The sequence below is a fragment of the Plecotus auritus genome (genome assembly GCF_963455305.1).
Source record: "Plecotus auritus genome assembly, chromosome: 5".
Taxonomy (NCBI): Eukaryota; Metazoa; Chordata; class Mammalia; order Chiroptera; family Vespertilionidae; genus Plecotus; species Plecotus auritus.
The window spans coordinates 131,965,610-131,985,718 of record NC_137776.1 but is presented as its reverse complement, the minus strand read 5'-3'; the positions used below and the strand labels follow the sequence as shown (position 1 = coordinate 131,985,718).

General features: G+C 38.6%; 1 protein-coding gene across 28 annotated transcripts in view; it reads right to left on the bottom strand.

Annotated features, from left to right (window-relative positions):
* PTPRD (protein tyrosine phosphatase receptor type D) overlaps positions 1-20,109 on the bottom strand; it is a 2,215,209-nt gene that overhangs the window by 610,864 nt on the left and 1,584,236 nt on the right. The gene's annotated exons all lie outside the window — the stretch shown is intronic.

Genomic DNA, 20,109 nt, shown 5'->3' with positions numbered 1-20,109 from the left:
AAAATAGTGTTTTTCATTTTACCACTTCATTGTCTTTTTAGTACATGAAAAAGACAGTTGTCTTTATATGGTGCTTTTATACTTTTCTAAGTCATTATCTCATTTTAATTTCAGGGCAACTTAAAGACAAGATAATTATTCCCTCCACTATTCAAAGAAAGGAAATCTTGGTGTCTGGTCCCAATGATTCAATCGTCAAGCCCTTATTGAAAAGCAGGGTTAGTAAAATTTTCTGTGAAGGGTCATATCTAAACTAATGAAAGCCTTGGGGGTGATCAGGCCAGCAAGGGAGGGTAGTTGGGGGTAATCAGGCTGGCAGAGGAGCAGTTAGGGGGAAATCAGGCAGGCAGGTGAGTGGTTAGGAGCCAGCAGTCCCGGGTTGTGAGAGGGATGTCTGACTGTATGATCCACAGGGATCAGGCCTAAACCTGCAGTTGGACATCCCCCGAGGGGTCCCAGATTGGAGAGGGTGCAGGCTGGGCTGAGGGACACCCTCCCCCAGTGCACAAATTTCATGCACTGGGCCTCTAGTAGTACATATAAACATACTAGTATATAAGCATATGCATATAAAATATATAACAATATATAAGCACATTTATCATAATAGCAACACATATGTATAGGCAGGTACTTTTCTAATTGCTTTTTCACATATTAGCTCATTCACTTTTCACAATAATCCTATGAGTCCATTTATATTACTACCCTCATTATATGTACAAAAACATGTGTATAAAGATTAAGTTGTTCAAATTCACCCAGTTAGTAAATGAAGGAGTCAAGATGGTGATTTCAAATAGTGTGGGTTGCAATAACCTTGGTCTGAATTACTACAATATAAAGTCTAAACCATGAATGTAAAAGTAAATCTTTGTGACCTAAACATTAGGAAGAAGTTCTTAACCGAAATTCCAAAACCACAAACACTAAGGCAAAGAAATAATGGATTTTATAAAATAAAAATAAAGACATTTTCACTAAAAATTAAATGGAAAAGTTCACAATAAGATGACAAATTGGGGAAGAAAATTTAATTTTTAATGTCTAAAATGGACAAGATTTATAGTTAGATTATCAAGCATCTCCTACTAATCAATAAGAAAAAGATACCAACTCAATTGAAAAACAGGCAAAAGATAAATGAAAGGGAACCCCCACGCTGAAGAGAAACTTTACAATCAATAAGATAATGGCCAAATTCATGTAGTTAGAGAAATGGAGATAAAACACTGACATCACTTTTTACTTATCATATTGACGAAAAGTAGAAACCTGAATCATGCCAAGTGTTGGCAGTACTACAAGAACCATCATTAAATCCCCGTGGCTATTATAGACTGAGACAGACATTCTGGAGGACAGTCTGAAAGTACTTTGGCAAATTCCGAATATCCACAGACTCTATGACCCAGCAATGCCGCTCAAATCCATAAGGGTTCAAATACATGAATATTCATCAGTAGGTTGTGTTAGTGAAGAGTTAGATGTTATCTAGGTAAATGTGCTTGTTTCATACCATAGAATAGTATAAGCCAGAAAGAAGCAATATACAATGTACATATAACCATGTGGATAAAATTTTAAATCAATGCTGAGCAAAAATAGTAACAAGAATTTGTACAGCCCAGTCAGGGCTCAATGGTTGAGTGTTGACCTCTGAACCAAGAGGTCATGGTTCAATTCCCTGTCAGAGCATGTGCCTGGGTTGTGGGCTTCATCTCCAATGTGAGGTGTGCAAGGAGGCAGCCAGCCAATCAGTGATTCTCTCTCATCATTGATGTTTCTATCTCTCTCTCCCTCTTACTTCCTCTCTGAAATCAATAAACTATATTTTTAAAAAGTAAATATTAAAAAAAAAAGAATGTGTATCAGTGAAACACAGAACGATTGTCTATGGATGGAGGGACAGAAATAGAAATGGGGAATGAAGATCAAAGGGAATGAATCAATGGATGAATGGATGAATAAAATCAACCAATGATGATAGTGTGTCATCCAACAGAGGAATATGATCAAGTCATATTTCATGCCTGATGTCCATTAAAGAGAGAAAAAGTAAAGAAAACATGCAAGACCAGCCACCAGTTTGATTCCCGGTCTGGGCATGTGCGGGAGGCAGCTGATCGATATTTCTCTCTCACATTGATGATGTTTCTCTCTCTATCTCTCCCTCTCCCTTCCTATTTCTCTAAAATAAATTAAAAACACATTTTTAAAAAGCAAGACCAATATGCATATGGACTTTATGGAGATTACATTCTAAGATGAGAGATAGATATTAAACTACTAATTATAACATTGCTTTTTAAATTTCTATTCTGATATGTGCTATAATAGATGAAAGCATAGGGTATTAAGATAATATACTAAGGTGTAAGAAAAGTTAGTATATATCAGTCAGCTAAAAGGCATTAGATGAGTGTTATGAGATATAAGAAATTGGACTGGGAGTTAGTCTTACAGTTTTTAAACTGAGAGGTCTATGGAGTTGCCATGTGTTCAGTGTTTAAAACTAGATGTTCTATAGTCATTTATAACTTCTGTCTAAGAACTTAATATTTGTTATAAAGTAATTTGAGCATGAGTGTCCTTGCTCACTCTCTAGGCTAATGTATGGACTTACTGGTATGATTTATATATTAAATGAAAGAGTGTGAGCCTCTTCATCTGTCTATACACAGGACAACATGACAGCTGTACAAGGTGGAGCTAAAAATGGCATCATTTTTAAAACAGTTGGTTCTAGACAATATTTTTCTGTTTGAATAATTCAGGCTTGTGAAAATACTCCGCAAAAACAAGGAAAGAGTTCATCTTCTGAAATATTATAAAACATTAAGCATCTAAAAATTATTTAAGGAAAATAGAATTAAAATGATTATAAAATACAAGAATTCATGATTTTAATGAAATAGAGAAACATAAACAAAAAAACAAAAGGATATAGAAATAGAGATTAAAATGATCAAAGAAACCACAATTCTAATAACTAAATAAAATCTGCTTTCGAAGTAATAAAATTGACATTACTGAAACTCAGATCAGTGAACTATAGAAAAAGATACTTAGAAACTCTTTCAAAGTAAACCTGATAAATAGAAAGTCTAGGTTCAACCTAAAAATTTCAATTGTTTTTGGGAAAGTAGAACAAAACAAGACTAAAAAACAAATGGAAGAAAACTAAAAATGCATTAATGAAAACAGTTTATTTGAAAACATATTTCTGAACAGCAATCAAGGCTTAACTACACCAAGACTTTGCACTCAGCCCACAAAGGGGTGTACCAAGAGTGTCCACCTCAGGTGATTGGGGAGGCTGAGCTACTGGCCCCTATAGGTCACCTACCACACAAAGCCACTCCATCAACATAGGGAAGCAGCCAAAATGCGAAGACAAAGAAACATGTTACGAATGAAAGAAATGGAGGAAAGCAAACTAATGGACGACATAGAGTTCAGAACCACATTTATAAGGTTACTCAAGAATCTTCTAAAAACCGCTGAGGAACTTAGTGAGACCTTTAAGGATCTTAATGAGAATGCCAAAAAAAAAAAAAAAATGGAAAAGAACCAGTCAGAAATTAAGCATACACTGTCTGAAATCAAGACTATACAGAAACTCAACTGTAGATCAACGTACCCCAAGAATCAAACCAAAGATCTGAAATATGAGGAAACAAAAAACACCCAACCAGAAAAACAAAAAGAAAAAAGAATCTAAAAATATGAAGATAGTGTAAGGAGCCTCTGGGACAACTTTAAGCGTACCAACATCCGAATTTTTGGGGTGCCAGAAGAAGAGAAAGAGCAAAATATTGAAAACCTATTAGAAGAAATAACGACAGAAAACTTTCCCTACCTGGTGAAAGAAATAGACTTACAAGTTCAGGAAGCGCACAGAACCCCATACAAGAGGAATCCAAAGAGGACCACACCAAGACACATCATAATTAAAATGCCAAGGGCAAAAGACAAAGAGAGAATCTTGAAAGCAGCAAGAGAAAAACGGTTAGTTACCTACAAGGGAGCACCCATATGACTGTCAGCTGATTTCTCGGCAGAAACTATGCAGGCCAGAAGGGAGTGGCAAGAAATATTCAAAGTGATGAACAGCAAGAACCTACAACCAAGATTACTCCACCCAGCAAAGCTATCATTCAGAGTTGAAGGTCAGATAAAGAGCTTCACAGACAAGAAAAAGCTAAAGGAGTTCATCACCACCAAACCAGGATTACATGAAATGCTGAAGGGTATTCTTTAAGAAGAAGAAGAAGAAGAAAAAGGTAAAGATAAAAATTATGAACAACAAAATGACATCAAATACATACCTACCAACAAGTGAATCTATAAATCAAGTGAATAAAAAATCTGAAGAACAGAATGAACTGGTGAATATAATAGAATCAGGGACATAGAAAGGGAGTGGAGTGACAATTCTCAGGGGGAAGGGGGTGTGAGGGGTGCGGGAAGAGATTGGACAAAAATCTTACACCTATGGATAAAGACAGTGGCGGAGGGTAAGGGCATGGGGTGGGGTGGGGGATCAGGTGGAGGGGAGCTTTGGGGGAAAAAAGAGGAACACCTGTAATAATCTGAACAATAAAGATTTATTAAAAAAAAAGAAAACATATTTCTGAGAAAGTCTTGAGTATGCATTCTACAAAGGAGGATAGGAGGAGGAGGAAGAGGAGGAGGAGAGGGGGAGGGGGAGGAGGAGGCAGAATCAACCAAAGAAATGTTCTTATAACACTTTTAGGTTACCAAGAAACAAATATGAGGCCGCACCATTCTTTTCTTCTACAACTTTAAAATGTTAGAAGACCATGCTTCAAATTTTTGCAATTTTTTTTCAAATTCATATAATTTTTCAAAATATATTTTAACTCAATTACTTTTTCTTGAGCCAAGTTGTTTTTATGCATAAAAGCAAAAGAAAAATTTTATTAGATATTAGCTCAGAAAGTAGTCTTTATTAAAAATCATTAGTCAAGACATATTTCAGCTGGCTAAAACAAAAATAATCCACAACTGAGAAAAAAGAAATTGAAAGGAAACTGAAACAATCCATACCTCTTTCTGCCTTTTAAAAGTCAATGTAGCCCTAGCCGGTGTCGCTCAGTGGATAGTGCATCAGCCTGTGGACTGAAGGGTCCAGGGTTCAATTCTGGTCAAGGGCACATGCCCGGGTTGTGGGCTTGATCCCCAATATGAGGCGTGCAGGAGGCAGCCGATTGATGATTCTCTCTCATCATTGATGTTTCTTTCTCTCTCTCCCTCCCCCTTCCTCTCTGAAGTCAATAAAAATATATTTAAAAAAGTAAAAAATAAAAGTCAATGTATTATAGTACAGTGGTTAAGCACAGAGGCTTTGGGCTAGAGCAGTGGTCGGCAAACTCATTAGTCAACAAAGCCAAATATCAATAGTACAATGATTGAAATTTCTTTTGAGAGCCGAAAACCAACTTCTGCACATGGGCCACGAAGTTTCAATCGCACTGTTACGTGCACGCCCGCACGTGGTATTTTGTGGAAGAGCCACACTCAAGGGGCCAAAGAGCCGCATGTGGCTTGCGAGCCGCAGTTTGCCGACCACAGGGCTAGAGGCCTTGAGTTAATAATTTGGCTCCTGTAATTATTTAATTTCTTTGCACTTCATTCTCTTTGTTTGTGAGATGGCAAGACAATAATGCCAACTTCATAGAGTTATTGTGAATATTAAATCACTTGATATATGTAAGTGATTGGATAGCAACTGGTCCATAGTAAAAGCCCAGTGTATATGATCTGTAATGATTGAAAATCTTGAGAATATATTTTTAGATTCCAGCAGCAAACTACAGCAGTTTTCTTCTTGGAATAATTTGCATGGGGCAACTATCACAGCTAATGGCACGAATGAGATGACAGATGTTGAAATCAAACAATAATGATATTAATAATGGCTATACCTGTTTAGTATCTCATTTAATCCTCATAAAAATCTGAGTAGATACTATTATTACCCCCATTTTACAGATAAGAAAATAAAGAACTTTCAAAGTCACACAATTTGCAAGAGATGGCGATGGGATTAACCATTATCCCCTGCCAGCTTACTACTAGTTTATTAAAATTAATTTTTCATTTCATCCTATACCAGAATTAAGTCAAACAAATTACTTCCTTGAATGCCTTTTTTTATTCAAATATTATGCAATTATATTAAACAACTTACAATTCCATGGCAAGCTAGTGTAGAAAAACAAACAAAAATATATTTAAATGCCCTAACATGATACAACCTAATCCAGGAGACACTTTTGATGGCACTAGCTCACCCAATGACCTACTGATCCCACATATACTTCTATGAAAGCATTTATTATACTTTATCTCATGCATTTTTTTACTTTTCAAAGTGATTTTATTGTATTTTAAAACACAAATTGTACATATTTAAGTTATACATGTTTTGATGTACATGTGTACTGAAATAATAGTTTACAGTCAAGCTAATTAGCATATACATCCATGCATTCTTGACAGGTCTGATTCTCTTCGTAGACTACTAATACAGTGCCCTGTATTCAATAAATGTGTGTTGAATGAATGTTAAATTTAGGTTGAGGACCACTGATGATATATCCTAAAGACACTAGCCAATAACTTCATTAAACATGAATAATATATAAAAGAATGGAAAAATATAATGAAGGAAAAAATTCTGATTTAAAGATTCCCCTCCCCAAAAGTAATGAAGATGAAGACATTTAAATGAAGTTTTATATAAACATTTTAATAATCTTATAACACTCACAGTTAGGAAGAATTAATGCTGAAGAAGTAAATAGAAGGAGGGAAGGAAGGAGGGAAGGAAGGAAGGAAGGAAGGAGGGAAGGAAGGAGGGAGGGAAGGAAAGAGATGAGAGAGAAAGGAAAGGATGAAAAGGGAAAAAAGAAATGATATAAATATTTATTGAAGACCAACTACTAGTCAATGATCTTGATATTAATATACATGATCTCATTTACTTCTTACAGCAAGCTTTCATGGATGCAAATAATTTCCTTTTTATGACTAAAAACACTGAGACCAATACAAGTTAAAAAAGAATAAACTTCTGTTCTATTCTGCAAATTTCCCAAGAATATTTAATAAATATAAGTCTACTAATGTTTGCATACTGTCTTGAGAAAGAAATATATACAGGGTGGGGCAAAAGTAGAGTTATAGTATGAGTACCCAAAATACAGAGTTTTTTCTTATATTATTATTTATTAGGGGCCTAGTGCACAAATTCGAAAGGAACTGTGGGCCACAAGGCTGTGGTGGGCACGGGTGTGAGCAGCAGCTCCGACACCAGCTGCAGTGTGAGTGGGGTCATTGCTGGCAGCTGGTGTGAGATGTGGCCCCGATCACCCCTCAGGAGCAGGGGGAGGTGGAGAAGCTCTGATGAGTGACTGGGGCTGGCAGCGGGTGCAAGTGCCCGGTGGGACCACGGCACGCGGGAGCAAAGAAATTTCAGTAACCACCAGAGGCTCGCTCTGATGACAGCGACCAGCGCCCCACCTTGGAATAGCGGCCCCGCTCACCTGCTCCATCCCACCCTGGCCATTGCCCACCATGTTCCATGCTCTGCTGCCTGCTGTCAACGCCCGTCATGTTCCATGCATGTCCCCTGGGGTCAACGCACATCATAGCAACTAGCTGTTCGGTTGTTCTGCTGTTCAGTCTATTTGCATATTAGGGTTTTTATATATAGATTAACTAGTGGCCCGGTGCACGGATTCGTGCACATTGAAAGGGAAATAATTAGAAGAAATATTTTAATATTACTACTTGCCCTTTCTCCCTCAGCGCCTGGGAGCTGGGTGGCGGCCCTGCGCCCCCTGCCACTGCTGGTGCCATCAATGGGGCAATCGGGCCCCCACTCATACCCACCTTGGCCTGGCACTGCCCACTCACTTGCTCCACCATCCCGCTGAGGTCCCGCTCTCATTGAGGCCTATCGGGGCTGGCAGCACTTCCACTGCCACCCGCTGCCAGCACCGAGTCGCCGACGCTCGCCATGTTCCATGCCGCCTTCTAGTGGTCAGCGCACGTCATAAAGAGTGTTTGAACTCCCAGTCGAACCACTACCCATGGGGACAATTTGCACATTAGGCTTTTATTATATAGAACTAGAGGCCTGGTGCACAAATTTGTGCACGGCTGTGGCCCCTTGGGGTGGCCTGTGGGGATTGGGCCCCAGCTCATACCCAGCCTCGCAGCCCCAGCTTGTGTCTCACAGCCCCGCAGCCCCGCCTGGCACCCCACCTTGGCCTGGTGCCACCCCCTCCCCTGCTTCACCATCCTGCCTGCACAGCGATCGATCTGGGCTGGGCCCCCACCCGGCTCCCTCAGCTTCTGGGAGCTGGGCAGCGGCCCTGCCCTCTGCCACCGCTGCTGGTCGCCGTCTGCGGGGTGATCAGTGGGGCAAATGGGCCCCCACTCACACCTGCCTTGGCCTGGTGCCGCCCGCTCACCTGATCCACCATCCCGCCACGGTCCCACTCTCATCGGGGCCCATCGGGGCCAGCAGCGCCTCCACTGCCACCTGCTGCCAGTGCCCACATTGCCGATGCCCACCATATTCCACACCGCCCCTGGTGGTCAGTGCACGTCATAGTGAGTGGTTGAACTCCCGGTGGAACAACCGCCCGAGGAGACAATTTGCATATTAGGCTTTTATTATATACGATTATTTGCCATACAAACAACTGTAAACCTACCTTTGCCTCACCCCGCACTGTAGATGAAATGGTGACAACCTCCAACTAGGAAGCGTATTCCTACTCTAGTTAACTTGTTTTGGGATAGATGTTTTATAGATCTTTAATAAACTAGTAAATGGAATTTAAGTTTCTGTCTGCTTTAATTCACAGGCATATTATTCTTCATTGACTACTCCCAGGGAAAAAGTCCTTAGGAAATCAGGGAGCTATTGCTGGGAGGTATGTGCATCATGATTCATATCAAGGAAATTGCCTTTTTCATTAGGGCCCTATTATTTCATGAACTTGTGGGTATATTCCTTACAATCCTCACTTTTCCAAGATCAGAGGACTATTTTCAGGATGGCACCTGTTGCCATCAGTTGGAGAACAGCCGTTTCCCTGCACTGGATTATCTTTTGACCACATCTATTGCTTTCATTTATTAGTCCCTTTTAACTCTGCTTACTTGATGCCATGTTTAACCAACTTTAGAATCACAGAAAAGAATAAAGATGCAGACAGGAAAAATGCCTAATGACATGCTATGTACCAGGTGAGATTTTTGGTGACCCTTTATCAAAGCAGCTCTGTGGAAAAGTTGATAAAAGGAATGAACTTACATTAAATATATTCTGTGTATACATATGTATCTACATTACCTATATAAACTATTTAGTCAACAGAAAAACCACAAGGTAAATGATGATGATGACGATAATGATGACTGTACTAGCTACCGAGCAATCATTCTGTTCTAAGAATGGTGCTAAGTGCTCTCAACTCTGCATTTCAGGTGAAGAAACTGAGGCCCAGGGAGATTAGGTAACTTGTGAAAACTAGGTATTGTTATTTTATTTAAAGTAAAAATAACTGATTAATTTCTATGAATATATAATTCCAAAATGAAGTTCTACCTTAAGCAAAATAGATTTAATTACATAATATATAACTAAAATATTCAATGTTCAGATTTTTAAAATTTACAATTAATGTTATCTTAATGACAATTTGAGAAAAAGTAGTAAGATTTTTTAAACCTACAAAAAACATGTTGGTGGGAATGCAGACTGATGCCACCACCATGGAAAACAATATGGAGTTTTCTCAAAAAATTAAAAATGAAACTGCCTTTTGACCCAACAATCCCACTTCTGGGAATATATCCTAAGTCCCAAATCACGAATCAGAAAAAAAAAATATATGTACCTCAATGTTCACAGCAGCATTATTTACAATAGCAAAGATCTGGAAATAGCCCAAGTGCCCATCAGTAGATGAGCGGCTAAAAAAGCTGTGGTACATTTACACAATGGAATACTACACAGCTATAAAAACGAGAAATTCTTACCCTTTTTGCTATAGCCTGGATGGACCTGGAGATTATTATGCTAACAAAATAAACCAGTCAGAGAAGGACAAATACCATATGATCTCACTTATATGTAGAATCTAATGGGCAAAATAAACTGATGAACAAAATAGAACCAGAGGCATGGATACATGAAACAGACTAACAGAGGTTAGAGGAGAGGGGATTGGGAAGAACTGCATAAAAATAGGTAAAGAGAATAGCAAAGAACATGTCTACATCCAGCCATGGGCAAACTACGGCCCGCGCTCTGGATCCGGCCCGTTCGGCTGTTCTATCCGGCCCGCAGAGCCGAAAGAGCAGAGGGTTCTCTTGCTCTCCCCTCCGCTCCTTTACTTTGAATTTATATTAGTTCACACAAACACTCCATCCATGCTTTTGTTCCGGCCCTCCAGTCCAGTTTAAGAACCCATTGTGGCCCTTGAGTCAAAAAGTTTGCCCACCCCTGAGTCATAGCCCATGGACACAGACACTGGAGTGGTGAAGGCCAGGGGAGAGGTGGTGGGGGGCTGGGTGGAGGTGGGCAAAGGGGTAATAGTGTCAACAATTAAAAAATAGTCATTGGGATATAAAGGTACAATACAGGAAATACAGTCAATAATATTTTGAATAACTTTGTTTGGTGCCAGGTGGGTACTAGACTTATCAGGAGGATCGCTTTGTAAAGTATATGATTGCCTAACCCCTATGCTGTACACCTGAAATTATTACAAAATAATCTTTAATGCCTACTATAATTGAAAAACAAAATAAATTTTAAAACCTCCTAAAACAACACTAAAACTGGATTGTTCTAGACAGAGTTTGCTAGTAGTGTTTATAAATGTATTGATTATATGCTATGTCATAGGCTAATACATGCATTTTTCTATTGGGAATGTATTTCTTAAAAACCTACAAAAATAAATATAAAACTGAAATTAAGACCTACAAAATTACTTAGCTTGATATATGTATTTATTCAGTGTAATAAGCATTTCGGATGAATATATGACTGATGCTTTTTAGATAACTTAAAAAATGTGAAAGTCTCATCTCTTCCTTGCATAAAAGGTGAAAATTATAGAAGAGAATATTGAAAAACTATATAAATATACATCAAAATTGACATCATTCCTGGCTGGTGTGGCTCAGTTAGTTCAGCATCATTCTGTGTACCAAAAGTTTGTCGATTCAATTTCAGGTCAGGTTGAGGATGTGTAGGAGGCAGCTGATTGATGTTTCTCTCTCTCTCCCTCTCCTTTCCTCTCTTTAAAAATCAATTGATACCCTTACTTTTTGTTTAATATTATATATCATAATAGCACTTGAACTTCAAAACCATGATTTTCAATGGTTGTTTAATCATCTATTACATAGATATGCCATAGTTCAAGTAATCCTTTGCAGTTGTACCTTTAAGTTGTGTCCAAGTTGCCATTATTTTAAAAATTACTAAGATAAACTTTTGCCTCATTTTCAACTATTTTCTCAGGATACAAATAAGTATTTTTTGGAACAGTTTTTAAAATGCAAGATTTATATGAATGTCATTAAATCTCAGTTCAGTTCAACTCTCTTTCCACACCATGACTTCTTTTTGTCCTATTTCAATTACTCTCATTATATTGTTGGGTTAAATTCTTTGAGAGCCAAGGTAGTCACTGCTATTAGATTTGAATCTTTCCCTGATAATTAGTACACTGTTTTGCATATAGTAAGTGGTTGAGAAATGTTTGTGGAATAAGTAAATTAGTTCATGATTGAAGTAGGATCTAATTCATATTTCCAATTATGCCTAAGTAATCACCATCAAACACTAGGCTCCATATGCTGTCTTGCAGTGCCAAGTTAATATGCAAAATGACTATTTGAGTGATAATAATTTGGAGTGCATTTTAGCTAGTCATTTCATAAGTAAAATGTAAAAGCACGCATACGAAGATCATTTCCTCTGCCAAAACAATTTGTTTAATCTGGGCTATATCAAGTAGTTCCAGACTTAAAACGATTGTATAAGGTTGTCAGTGTAAAGAAATGTATTGCCTAATTTAATTTTAAACTTGTTCTCTTCCTTTTCCTGTACTGGAAAAGTCTAACCATGTATAATATTTGATCTATATGTTGCTTACATCCTCTCCAGAGCCTGATTTTTCATCACCAAATATTTTTTTTCCTCCAGAAGAATGGGATTGGGAAGTATTTCCATCTTTTTGCCTTAATTAGAAGTGGGTATTATTGATTTTGTGGAGTGGTTAGAGCATGATACTTGACTTGCCTGTAAAGGTTAAAGCAAAGATGGTGTCTTTACTATGGGATAATGTTCCCATTTTTTAAAACATATTTTTATTGATTTCAGAGAGGAAGGGAGAAAGGAAAGAGATATAAAAACATCAATGATAAGAAGGAATCATTGATTGGCCGCTCCCCACATGCCCCCCACTGGGGATTGAGCCTGAAACCTGGCCATGTGCCACTGACTGGAATTGAACCCGGGACCCTTCAGTCTGCAGGCCGATGCTCTGTCCACTGAGCCAAACCAGCCAGGACTAATGTTTCCATTTTTATCTCTTTACCTGACTTTTCTTCCAAGCTTCAGTTTTACCTCTCCACTTGGCTGCTCAGCATTTCTAGCTGGATGTCCACTGGCTACACACACACACACACACACACACACACACACACACTCTCTCTCTCTCTCTGTCTCACACACACACACACACGCACACACACACACTCACACACGTACCTCAAAATGAGCTCTTTTTCTCACTTTACAAGTATGCTTCTCCTGAGACATCTACTACTTGTCCTCCTCACCATCTATAAATGACCAGTTACCGAGTCTTGTTGATTCTACACTGGAAATGCCTCTGTCCCTCTTCTTCATGCCTGTAGTAACTTAAATCAACATTGATCCTGCTCACTCTTGCCAGAGCCATAGTTTACAAATGCAAATTGGATCCTCTCACTCCCTAATTAAGATACTTCGAAAGCCCTCACCTAAAGGTCTGACCTAGAACATACCACTCTCTACGATCTGCCTCCAGCTTGTATTCCCCACGTCTCTCATTCTAACTCTCTTCCTATATTAGTTAGTCTACACTCCATTTTAGCTAAACCACTGATTGCTTCCTATAAGGCTTCTAAGTGGCCTTGTTCAAGAGATAGATTCTCTTTGAAAAGTTCTCATTCTTTTGAACCCTCAAGGTCCTGTTTAAATGCCATCCCAAAGAAACTTTACTGTGTTTTTTAAAGTCACAAAATATTTTTATCTCCACTACTCTGTAACAAAGTGAAAAGCTTATTTTATTTGCTAGTCCTAATTGTCTCTTAGGAAAAGAACTGTCTTCTTCTTCTTTTTTTTAATACCCTGGTGAACTTCTTAGATCGACAGTGAGGCTCCCAAGGCTTGTCTTGGAAGAAGATAGTAAAGGGGGATTTAAACAACCTATCAAAGAAATGATGAGACATTTGAGGCAGAGAAAGAATACAGGGAGGAGAAAGTGAGAATGAGGATGTAATACAGCAGAGGTCCTACAGAAAAAGGTGGCCAGTAAAATATTCTTAGTTACAAATATCGAATATGCAAGTTTAAGTTGTTTACTTTATTTGTCTTTTATAACCTTAAAAGCCTTGGGTATTTCACTTTATTTTGTTTTAACATAAATCAAGCAAAGGGATGGCCTGAAGCAGAGAGAAAGGAACAGTTCTGGGAAATGAGAATGTGTGAGATGAAATCCAGAGAAAGCAGAAACTGAGAGGCAAAAGTGAATTGAAGTCCATAAATCCTTAGTAATTAACTTAAATTTGGGGTGTAGGGAGAATATTCTTGAAATTCCTACATGCTATAGAATAAAAGCTTGAGTTGAATTTTCTAAGTTTGAAAGAGCAGGGGAACATTAGCTGATGCATGGATCACACCCTTCCAAGCCCACTTACTTTCTATTTGTGGGATGGTTATTGCTGTGTAATCCCTTATCAGTTCCAAAGTGCAAATGTTCGCCTTTGCAGAACTCATCTTTGTACCCTCCATAATGCTTAGCCTGGTAGCTTCATATATAGGCTCTCAATAAACATCCAAGGAATGAATGGATAGGAAATGGTAGGAGAAGATTTAGGTACATGGAGTCAGGTCATTAGGTTATCTTCATGCAAAATTGGAAAAGGTGCCCTTTTTAGGCAGCCCCAGCTCCATCAGCAGTAACTGGTGAAGTGTCCAGGTGTATGTACATAGACCTGATTCAAGGTGGGGGATTCACAGGGGACAGGGACTTAGCCATACTCCACACCCCCTGCCTTGGCTTGTGCCAGGCACAGGTGTAACGGCATTAGGTGGCAGTCCTGACTGGAGTGAGAGACACAAGGAGCAATTGAGGAAAGAGTAGTTGCCACATGGAACCTGAAGTGATTTAGTAAATGAGACTTAGAAAGTGGAAAGTTTCTGACTGGAGAGAAACAAAAGCTAATAGGTCTTGCCTGCTCACCTATACTGCTAAAGATTCCAGACAATATCTACTACTTTGCAAGGCAGTGCACATGTAATTATTTAGAGTTGGCTTTGAATGACATTAATTTCAATGCACTGAAGCTGTCATCATTTTTCTTTCTTATTTCTTATGTTTATAGTTGTGGTTACTTTAGATTACAGATTCTTGTGAAGTTGAAAATCTAAAGTTTAGCATTGAACCCAGCCTTGTAATTCATTTTGTTTGTTTCTTCTAAAAGGTTAAAAGCAGTTCAGTTGCCCACGTACAGGCACATACTAGATAAGCCTAAAGTCCTTTAACTTCAAAAAATCATTTTTCAAAATTGGTTTTAGATAACTTTTGAAAGCCTTTACAGCTAATGAAATTATACTGAAATATCCAGACATCCTCTGAAGTATTCCTAAAGGGCTGGAGAATAAATCTACCAGATAATAATATCATGACATGAAGTCTATTGAAAAGCAACATTAGGTTTCTAGAAATTTTATCTTAGGATATTAAAATTATCTAAGCAAATTCCCTGGGGACAAATTGAGAGTTTTGGTTTCTTAAACAAAGGACATTTTTCTATTAGAGAAAATGGCTCTGCCATTCCATTAAGAAGAGACTGAGCAACATCATCTTAACTCTATGTAGCCTCAAATCCCCACCTTGACTAACAGATAATAACAAAACAAAGACTAAACCTTCTGAAGGTGAATTCTGTACTTATAGCTATTTCTCAAAGCAGATCTCTGGGGACTCAGGGTGTAGATTTATGATAGAACAAAGGGTGGATCCAAACAGAAAATAACAGAGACCATGACATATACGTTTTTGCAGGCCAAAATTCCACTGTGTAGATTTGTATGGGCAATGTGGGTATAAAAGTGACATTGACATCAACCTCAGTAGTATAAGCATGGGCCTCCTAGGAGTCGAAGCTGAAAGCTCCCATAATCCTCTCACTGCATGCTGAATTACTTGTCTCCATCAACTTGCTAACGGAATTTCCTATTCTTTTATTTTCAAGAGCCAAGTGCTTTCAAGATCCTGATCTAATATGTGGGTTATTTATCACTTAAATCAGTTTATAAAATATGCTTTGCTCCTCAGTGAGCACATACTTCTATGCTGGGTACTTAATAAACAGCTGAGTATAATAAAAATATGTCTTATTACTGCTGAACTCACTGTTTATATTATGGTAAGGAACATTTTTAATATAGGGGCAATCTCTACATATTAAATGGTAGAGGCTTATTAGTACGCTCAAAATTATTCCAAAGCATATGCTGTCATACAATTCTGTTAGTTTAAATTTTTCTGAATAGGCATCATTTAGTAAAGTCAAATGTTTACATTTTTCAAGGCAGTTCCATGAAGCTATTGAATTTTATTTTCAAGTATTGTGAAAAGAATTACGGGAACACTTGTAAGATATGTACTATGCTGGGAACTTTGTGAACTGCCCAAGTGGCACAACTGTATGCAGCAACACAGGGCTTATATTCTCTAATAATGAAGAAGCTAACTTAGGAAAAAATATGGCCAAAAGGGGATAGGTCTGGGCACACATACTTGGGTTTTTCACCCTCAATTTCTTCTCCTTTTTTTTTTTAAGACTAAGTGAGATAATGTGATTATATATAGTATATAAAATATTATGAAAGAATATATGATTATTTGGCTTTCTTACTTTCTATAAATTTGTAAAAGAATTCCTTTGCTATAAGAAATATACTAAATTGAGGAATAAAGTGGGTTTTTATAAAATATATTTTTATTGATTTCAGAGAGGAAGAGAGAGAGATAGAAACATCAATGATGAGAGAGAATCATTGATTGGCTGTCTCCTGCACGCCCCCTGCTGGGGTTTGAGCCCACAATCCAGGCATGTGCCCTTGACCGGAATCGAACCTGGGACCCTTCAGTCCACAGGCCGACTCTCTATCCACTGAGCCAAACTAGCTATAGTGAGGAATAATGTTAAAATCATATATTTTCAATGTTTAAAATTCCTTTTATTTCCATTGGTTTTCTGTTGACTCTTGTGAATCATTAAGTCTCATAAAGCAAAAGGTAAATAATTTTTTAAAAGTCTTAATGTTAATTTAGGTTAAAGTCTGATTAAAAAATGTTTGTAATTCATCAAGGACAGAGTGGGGGGAAAAAACAGGCTAATAAAATGAAATAGTAAAAAGCCACAAATGACAATGAAAACAGAAGTATTTTGTAAGCCAATTAATACACTGAATCTAACCATTTCACATTGCAATGGGGAGAGGAGGTTAAAAGGAGAAAATATTACTAAGCACTTATCAAATTGCTTGTATGATCTGGTTGACTTAGCATTGAATGCTGTTTAAATGAAATGTACATATCCTGATGTTTCATTACAGAAATTATGTGACCTTTCCTTCTATTATATGTTCTGGGTTTGCTCCAAATCCCTACATTCGTTGTTTTTTTTTTTAAGGGTGTAAATGACATAGATTTTAAACTTTCATTTGCTTCTTTCCATAGGCCTCAAAAGTGAAGTCCTTCTCTCTGTTCTCTGGCCCAGAGTGACCTTTAATCTTAATCAAATGCTTCCCTGGCGACAACTGTGGCACCCATGGAACAGCTGCGAGCCCCAGAACATCGCTCCCCAATTGGGGCAAACACACGGGTTCGGAGGAGCTCTACACTCCACCACGGAAAGGTCAGATTTCGCCTGGGATAAGAAGAGAGAGAACTACATAACCAGACACCCAGAGAAGAGAGACCATGGGGAGAAAAAGAAACAGCCCGCATATGAAAGAAAAGCAGGCATCACCAGAAAAGGAAGTAAACGAAATGGAGGCAAGCAACCTTCCAGAGAAAGAATTCAGAGAAATGGTCATAAGGTGGCTGAAAAGAATGGAAGACAAATTCGACAATATGAGCAAGAACCAAGAGGAAATGAAGAAGAACCAAGAAGAAATGAAAAATGACATCGCTGCTGTAAAGAACTCAATAGAAAGCATCAAGAGTAGACTAGAAGAAGCAGAGGACCGCATCAGTGAGCTAGAAGACAAGATGGGAAAAAATACCCAAGTAGAGCAACTTCTAGAAAAAAAAATTAAAAGGCACGAGGAGAGCCTAAGGGAACTTTGGGACAACACGAAACAAAACAACATCCACATAATAGGGGTTCCAAGAAGGAAAGGAAGCTGAGGAAGGAATAGAAAACCTATTTGAAGAAATAATGACAGAAAATTTCCCTAATATAGAGAAGAAAAAACCACACAAATCCAAGAAGCTCACAGAGTCCCAAGCAAAATGAACCCCAAAAGACCTACGACAAAGCACATTATAATTAAATTGGCAAACACCAACGACAAAGTAAGAATCTTAAAAGCAGCAAGAGAGAGACAGAAAGTTACATACAAAGGAACCCCCATCAGACTAGCAACTGATTTCTCAACAGAAACTCATCAGGCCAGAAGGGAATGGAATGAAATATACAAAGTCATGCAAAGGAAGGGTCTGAATCCAAGAATACTGTACCCAGCAAGGCTGTCAATCAAAATTGAAGGGGAAATCAGGAGCTTCACAGACAAAAAAGGACTAAGGGAATTTATTACCACCAAACCAGCAATGCAAGAAATGCTAAAGGGTCTGCTGTAAAAAAAAAAAAAAAAAGGGAAGCGAAGAAGTAACACAGGGGTAAAGAATAGGAATGGTGACAAATAAGTACCTATAAATAATAACTTTAAATGTAAATGGATTAAATGCCCCAATCAAAAGACATAGGGTAATGGATTGGATAAGAAAACACGACCCATATATCTGCTGTCTACAAGAAACCCACCTCAGAAAAAAAGACGCACACAGACTGAGGGTGAAGGGATGGAAAAAGGTTTTCCAGGCAAATGGAACTGAAAAAAAGCTGGGGTAGCAATACTTATATCTGACAAATTAGATCTCAAAGTGAAGGACATAACAAGAGATAAGGAAGGCCACTTCATAATACTAAAGGGAGCAATCCAACAAGAAGAAATAACTCTGGTAAACATATATGCACCCAATACAGGAGCACCCAAATACATAAAAAAAACTCCTGGAGGATATCAAGGGAGAGATTGACAGCAATACAATCATAGTAGGAGACTTTAATACCCCACTATCACCATTAAACAAATCCTCTAAACCAAAAATCAGCAAAGAAACATCAATCCTAAATGACTCACTAGACCAGATGGAATTAATTGACATCTTCAGAACATTTCACCCCAAAGCCACAGAATACATTCTTCTCAAGTGCACATGGGTCATTTTCAAAGATAGACCATATGTTGGGACATAGGCAAAGTCTCTTCAAATTCCAGAAGATAGAAATCATATCAAGCATCTTCTCAGACCACAGTGGCATAAAACTGGAAATCAACTACAATAAAAAAAAAAACAAAGAAATCAAACACATGGAGACTAAACAGCATGCTATTAAACCATGACTGGGTTACCAGAGAGATCAAAGAAGAAATAAAAAACATCATGGCAACAAATGACAATGAAAACACTACAATCCAAAATCTATGGGACACAGCGAAAGCAGTCTTGAGAGGGAAGTTCATAGCTCTACAAGCCTACTGCAAAAAACAAGAAACAATGGTAATAAATTACCTAACCAAACAACTCAAAGAGTTAGAAAAAGAGCAACAAGAGAAGCCCAGTGTAAGCAGAAGGAAGTAAATAATAAAGATCAGAGCAGAAATAAACGACATAGAGACCAAAGAAACAATACAAAAGATCAACAAAACCAAGAGCTGGTTCTTTGAAAGGATAAACAACATTGATGAACCTCTAGCCAGGCTCACCAAGAAGCAAAGAGAGAGGACCCAAATAAACAAAATCAGAAATGAAAGAGGTGAGGAGGAGATCCAAGATGGCGGCGTAGGTAAACACCTAAACTGCTGCCTCGCACGACAATTTCAAAACTACAACTAAAAGACAAAATGTCTATCACCCAGAACCACGGGAAAGCTGGCTGAGTGGAAGTTCTACAACTAGAAGGAAAGAGCAAACAGCATTGAGGGGTGCACAAGCGGTGAAAAGCTGAGGAACGGAGACGTGCTAATCGGGCTGGCGACGGGTGACTGGGAGCGCTGCTGTTTTCAACCCGAAGGGAGATAAGCTCCTGATTACTCTGAACTCCAGTTTCTGGGGAGACGCGGGGGACCCAAACTCCTACAGGGAGAAGCTGGACTGTCTGCCGTGGGGTCGGAAAGTGAGGGAGGCTTGCTTCCAGGGCTGCGCAGGAACAATTATTTATTGTGCTGGGGTGCGGGACGCGGGGACACGGTCAGAGACCAGAGAGGCAGAGCCGCAGAGCCCGCTTACTGGCAGCCATCGCTGTTTGCCACGCCCTAGCCTAGTCATGCCCTGAGACACTGCCCTGCAAAATCTACGAACCCACCCAAGCTCCAAGCAGTGGCTTTAGCATATAAATGGTCTGCCCTATCGCAGCTTAACCTAGCAAACTTGCAGCCCGGGTCAGACAGCTCCAAAACCTCCAAACTCCAAGCAAAGA